Here is a 6,563-nt window from a genome sequence, read left to right on the forward strand (position 1 = left end):
GTGATAGTTAGACCTAAATCAAAGACCTGTGTTAGTCACCTTGTGTCAAAGGTCATCAAAAGGACATTTGTTAGTTGCTGAGCTTATTCACCACCAAGCCCTCCCAGTAAAAAAACCCTTGACTTGTAGCAGGCACAAGAAAGGAACAAGGCAGCCCCCTCTCTCAGGTATTTTTCCAGATAGTTACTAGATAAGTTATTAACAAAAATACACTACAATAAATATTTAAGAGCTGCACTCTAACTGTGGAACTTAATTTGACTAATCTGGCAGCAGCTAGATCTGCCACATTTAGTGGAGCCTATGCCAACACTCCTGCCTGTACACCTACCTGGAGGCTCAGCAACTCCGAAGAGCTAATCCCAGAGCTCACTATTCACAGCCTCTATGGAGATGCCTCAGATGTAGTGGAAAAAGTCAACTGTACTATCACAAAGAACACAAAATAAGACAGCACTGGAGTAAAAGGCAAAAAGAGTTCTTTATTAAAAGCCTGAAATACACAAATAAGATACATTATATACACATTAGCACTATGTGACAACATTCTGCTTGAGTTCATGTAGAAGTTATAACACTTTGGCCAGAGGTTTTGCTAGATTCTGTATGACAGCAGAGTTCAGCTGTGCAAGGGTGCCTATCTTGCCATTTTTGCTGCTGGCGTATTTGTTCTTGATTGTCTGCAAAGGGATAAGCTCATTTAATTTCACCCTGTTCATAAACTTACACTACTCCAGCTCATCTGAGGCTTAGTGGGCAGGCCAAGCCAGTTCTACCACCCAAGACCAGATCATGGCCGGCTCATGCCACTTTGGCAAGTTAGAGATCTTCAGCTGAAGTGAGCAGGTCTGATACAAATCTGATATCAGTGATTCAAGTCACAGCTAAGCTAACTTCAGAAAGCCACGCATTGACACTTGACCACATATACTCCCCACCTGCACCATGAAATTCTTACCATGTGCTTGGTAAGACATGTAGCATTGCTGAGTTGGTGCCTGAAAGGAAGGGAAGTTATTAGACAAGCCTACTAGAACAGATCCAAGTTCATTGGATTCTTTGTCTTCTATTGGGCTCAGGCATTTGCAGTCTCCTTTCTAACAAGGGAGGGTTGACAGTTACTGCCCTACTTCTGTCCCCTTGTAATGGGCCAAGGGGAGACAAGAACATGCTAAGATACCACAAGGGAAGAGAAGGCATGCACTTGGCCCAGAGCAGCTTTTTAAGCTGATGCACAGGCACACCAAGTCCCAAACCAGGAGGTGGTCTGACAAGCATGACTTACCCACTCTCCTCCATCGAGGACTTTCAGAGCCAACCAGGAAGCAGCAGCTGCAGTCCTGGATGGAGGGAAGTGAACCATTTCATAGTCCACAATGGACAACTCCATCAGGTACTTGGCCAGAGTTTGCTGTTCTAAGTCCACCTGCAGTAAGTCAGAGTTGAGTACTGGCTATCTCCAAGGCAAGAGCATCCGGTCAAGCCTTTGTTTAGTCAAGCAGGGAGAAATACTTCCTTAACAAATATTTTCAGAGCTATAGGCTTGAAATTCAAGTGGCTTAATCACAGAGCAGTTCTGCGCTGTATTAGGCCGCTCATAGCATAGGACTACTCCTTTCAATAGCAGTCACTTGAAGTACTAGGCAGGCATTTTAACTCTGTTTTTGGCTGGGTGTCCTGGTTTCAGCTGAGAGGGTTAATTTTCTTCACAGTAGCTAGTATGGGGATATGTTTTGGATTTGTGCTGGAAACAGCGTTGATAATATAGAGATGTTTTTGTTATATAGACCTGTTGTTGTTGAGCAGTGCTTACACAGAGCCAAGGCCTTTTCTGCTTCTCACACCCCCCTGCCAGCAGGATGGCCGGGGGTGCGCAAGAAGTTGGGAGGAGACACAGACAGGAAAGGTGACCCAAACTGACCAAAGGGATATTCCATACCATATGACGTCATGCCCAGCTTATAAGGAGCTTGGGGGAAGAGGAAGGGGGGGGGGGGGGGGGGGCAGCAGCAGCATTCAGAGTGATGGCGTTTGTCTTCCCAAGTAACTGTTATGTGCGATGGAGCCCTGCTTTCCTGGAGAAGGCTGAACGCCTGCCTGCCCATGGGAAGTTGTGAATGAATTCCTTGCTTTGCTTGTGTGCGCAGCTTTTGCTTTACTTATTAAACTGTCTTTATCTCAACCCATGAGTTTTCTCACTTTAACTCTTCTGATTCTCTTTCCCATCCTGATGGGGGGGGGAACGAGCGAGCGGCTGCGTGGTGCTCAGCTGCCGGCTGGGGTTAAACTGCGACACTGGGTTAAGCTCATGTGACCAAAACCAGACAAACAAGACCCATTTCTACATGGGAGACTGCTCAGTCGCTAAACTGTTGCAATACTTAAAAGTTTTGAACCATTTTAACAAACTGCCACAGTCAAGTGTTGTATCTTTCAGATACTGCTTACAGTAACACCCATTTTTCAGCATTACCTTTACAATCTTTGAAGCCCTCCTTAGGGAGTGTAGAGGGAGGGGGTGACCCAGATCAGAGTTCAGTCCTCGCAGGACCTTCATCTCCATCTGGCAGATCTAGGACTTTGTGTAAGTGCGATCAGTTACAAAGGCAAAGTCTCCAATTTCTGGGGGATGTATTTCTACCTATTTGCTGACACCAAACATAGCTGACACACCAATCAGCTGCAACATCTTCTTGGAAACAGCATTGTCCTGTAGTAAGCAACAGTAGGGATTTATCTGAATGACTTGGCTCAGAACACAGCTTTTCAAGGTAGCATACATAAGGTTTGTTCTATGTCATGATGTTCATACTGACATATACAGAATAACTGCACATCTGTTACTTCTATTGGCATCCGCAGGGGTATTAGAAGGCTTTGAGATCAATTCAGGGATGGAAGCAAGCAGCTTGGATATATCAAGTCACTGTTCATAGTTGAGAGGGTTATATGATGCATGCAATTCAACATCAAATGCCCTTTGTTGGTCAACTATATTTTGTTAAGGGTAACAAGTCTAACCAAGTATGGTGTTATTGATCACTACTCATTATGCTCTAGCTTAGGGGAAAAAGCATCATCTGATGCTGGGCAAGAGACACTCACCTGCAGAAAGTGATCAATGACAGCAACCATCATGTACACAGTCTCCTACAGCAGTCTGAATTTTATCTGTACTTGCACAAGCCAGTCTATTAGTATGACATGCATATTCCTAGTGATTTCCTGGCCTGCTAGGTATTTGGGTCTGACAGCTTGTTTTTCCTGTGGAAGGAATATGGTTAATAGATCTAGTTACTTAGCCCAAACATTTGCAATGCCTAGCCTCTGTTGCACCTTAAGGTACTACAGTTCAGTACAAGCATACCGCATAGGCCATAGGGCATAAGGTTTCTTCATTTAATAGAGATTGGCTAAAGAGAGAGTGATACTAGTACTACTAGTTGACTGGTCTAACAGCCAACATCTGTTTATGTTATCAGCTCAGTTTACTGTGGTATTTTAAGTTGAGAAACCACTAATTAGTGCATCCTGAAAAATCCATAGGTGAAAGTGAATACCAGCTCCAAACCATCCCTATAACAAGTTCACTGTAATTGTCAGCAGAAGATCCTCCTGCAGTTCTGAACTACTACTACCAACCTCAAGATCTCTCAGGTAGTTGTAGATGTCCTTTACATATTTACTGCAGAGATTTATGTCAGTACCGTCTTTCACATCAAGCAAGACATCAGAAAAAGCCTGATGCAGCATGTCCTCTGACAGTGCACATCCAGGCATCTCTATGGGGGTTAGAGACAGAGACTCCAACTACAAGGAAACACGGGATCAGCTTGGGCAGCACCTCTGCAGGCCAGTGCAGGCCAATCGAAGGCTCCCATGGTGCAAGCTGCACCAGCAGCCCTGCAGTGTGGGAGCACTGCAGGGACTCATAACCCCTGTTTCAGGGGCACCAAGTAAGGCTGTGCTCCCCAGTCAACCCAGCCTCGGTGCAGGGTTAGCGCAGACCAGGGTTGGTGAGGGAGCACCTAGCCCGGCTCTGGCTGGGGCTCCGGGGCTGGCAGCGGCGCCTCCTCCGCGGCGGCCCTCAGTACCTTCCTAGGCGCAACCTTCTGGGGGGGGGGGGGGCAGTAGCCCAGCTCCCCGTCTCCCGCCCACAGCCCACCACCACCGCCGCCGCCTTCTTGACGGCAGCCCGCGGTTGCCGATGTCCCCCAGGACCGTGCGGGGGCGCAGCCGCGCCTTGGCCGCCACCGCCACCCTGCGTTTGGCAGCAGGCAAGCTGCTCTTCACTGCGGTATCGGCCACCATCCGGGTGTGCTGCGAGGAGAGATAAAGACGGTCAGCTGCACCCTAACGGGTGATCAAGCGGGGGGGGTGACGGACCGGGTGTACACGCCACAAGCGGCGAGATTAGAGGGGGTACCTGAGGGTTGCACGGCTGCATCCCCCCTCAGAAACTGGAGGGTTAGAGGAGGAGAACCTGGGGGAAGAGTTGCGCGCACGCCCCCCCCAAACCGTTGGGTTGAAGGGGAGGAGCTAGGGAAAGGGTTGCATGGCTGCACCCTACGAAACCAGAGGGTTAGAGATGCAGACCTGGGGGGTTGCGTAACTGCACCCCGTATCCCCTCCGATCCTCAGGTTTAGGGAGGACTAAGGGGAGGTGACCCAGGAGAAGCGCGCGCGCGCACACACACACACCACCCCCCACCAAGGAGAAACTGGTGGAAAGAATTCAGGAGGGTTACCCTGCTGCACCCCTCTCTCTCCCCTTGAAGCTAAAATGTTTCTAGGTGAGAACAAAAGGAAGAGGACGCGGGAGGGCCGCACGGCCACCTCTTCCCCGCCCCACTACCGCCGCCACAAATTTAGGCGAGTAACGTGCTCCCCCACCTGCAGCATGACATCCCGCTCCCCAGCCACACTTTCCCCTACATAACAGTAAGGCCCCAGCAGGCCGCTCTGCCCAGCCCACACCTACCCTGGTGACGCTAAGAGCCATAGTAGAGAGGATTAATAGGAACAGAGCAGAACCCAGCCTAGCCACCGTGGGTTTAAATCTCGCACCCGCTGCCGCTCATTGACCGCCCGCTGCCTCCCTATTGGCTGCCGACGGACCCTCCCCAATGCGTTACCGTGGCGACCGGGGCTGGAATGCTCTGGGCATTCGAAAAGGAGGCGGGGCTCCGACTGCAACCGTCTGCCGTTCCCGCTCCGCGCGGCGGGGTGGTGACTCAGCTCGTGCACGGCCCTGAAGCAATTTCGGGCTCTTCCCCCGGGAATCCCGGCTTCAACGAGAGCGCGCGGCCTATCCGCTCAGGATATCCCCACTGCCTCAGGAGAGGGTTGGGGAGCTGCGCCCGCGGAGCGACAGGGAGAGCCGGGCTGGTGCGGGGGACTTGTAGACACGACGGCTGACCTTTTTTTCTGAAGAAATAAGGTGAAAAGCATGTTTCACGGCGAAGTCCCATTTTACAATTCACTCGGCTGACTTTGATCATCTGCATAATACAGGGCTGCCGTGAATAGATGAAGCCTAGCTCGACGTCTTCAGATAAGAGAAATGCCCAGGAAACTTCTTTTTAAAGCATGTTCTCAAGCTGCCTATGTAAAATCAGCTCCTGTACAACCAGCTCGAGATGAAAGCTAGAACTCTGTACTGGCTTTTTTTTTTTTTTTTAATACACTTTTCTATCTTCATCCTAAATAAAAGATTAACCAGAAAAGTCAAGATGCACTACATAAAATTAAAACAATATTGAAAAATAAATTTTTTTCCTCCTTATATATACATATATTGCTTGCTGCCAAATGTACAATACATAGCTGCAGTTTGTATTAAATCAGTTTCATCTTTGAAAATGTTTTGTTGCAACTGTCTGCATACAAATCAAATGACTAGACTAAAAACTCCCTCACCATAGTATTTATTAAAATATAAATCAGTCGGTCTATACTTGTGAGTTGAAAACCTGCCCTTTACAGCACAGTTCTAATAGATCTTGCTGGGGAGCCTGAACCCTTCCTTAGGTGATTGTTGTCAGATAAGGGCTCTTGTTAAACTAATTTAAGATAGGCAATGTTAATTGCCATCGTCTTCCTGCCAGCGGTAACCAGGAAAAACACTGTGCATGTATGTTGGGTAAAACACAAAAAGCTGTGAAATGCTTGTTAAGATGCGGGCTTGCATTTGCCTGTTAAGTATCCAGGTACTAGCTGATCCTCATTGCCATGGCTCACTCGATCATCTAACATGTTCCCAAACACCTTAATTTGTTTTGGGTCCTGTTGCTAGCTGCTGAAGTGGGAAATCAGCAATTGCTCCAAGTTGTGAGAAGCATGAAGGCTTTTCAATTATAAGCTAACTTGATTTAAAAAGAAAGAATCACCCTCCTTTTCATCTACCTTATCAAGATTGGGCTAATGCTTGGTTTGGTAACATGCTGTCAGCTCCAGTACAATCATCCCAAATATGAGTGGCACATGTAAATATTAACCAGAGCTTTTTGTTTGAAAATGGTTTTCTGTCCTGGTTTCAGCTGAGATAGAGTTAATTTTCTTCA

At 47.9% G+C, this 6,563-nt stretch overlaps 1 pseudogene; it reads right to left on the minus strand.

Moving 5' to 3' along the window:
• Positions 1 to 558: 558 nt before the first annotated feature.
• Positions 559 to 4,447, minus strand: LOC142599292 (G2/mitotic-specific cyclin-B1-like; annotated as a pseudogene).
• Between the last annotated feature and the right edge of the window lie 2,116 nt (positions 4,448 to 6,563).

The sequence above is a fragment of the Balearica regulorum genome, chromosome W (assembly GCF_011004875.1).
Source record: "Balearica regulorum gibbericeps isolate bBalReg1 chromosome W, bBalReg1.pri, whole genome shotgun sequence".
Taxonomy (NCBI): domain Eukaryota; kingdom Metazoa; phylum Chordata; class Aves; order Gruiformes; family Gruidae; genus Balearica; species Balearica regulorum.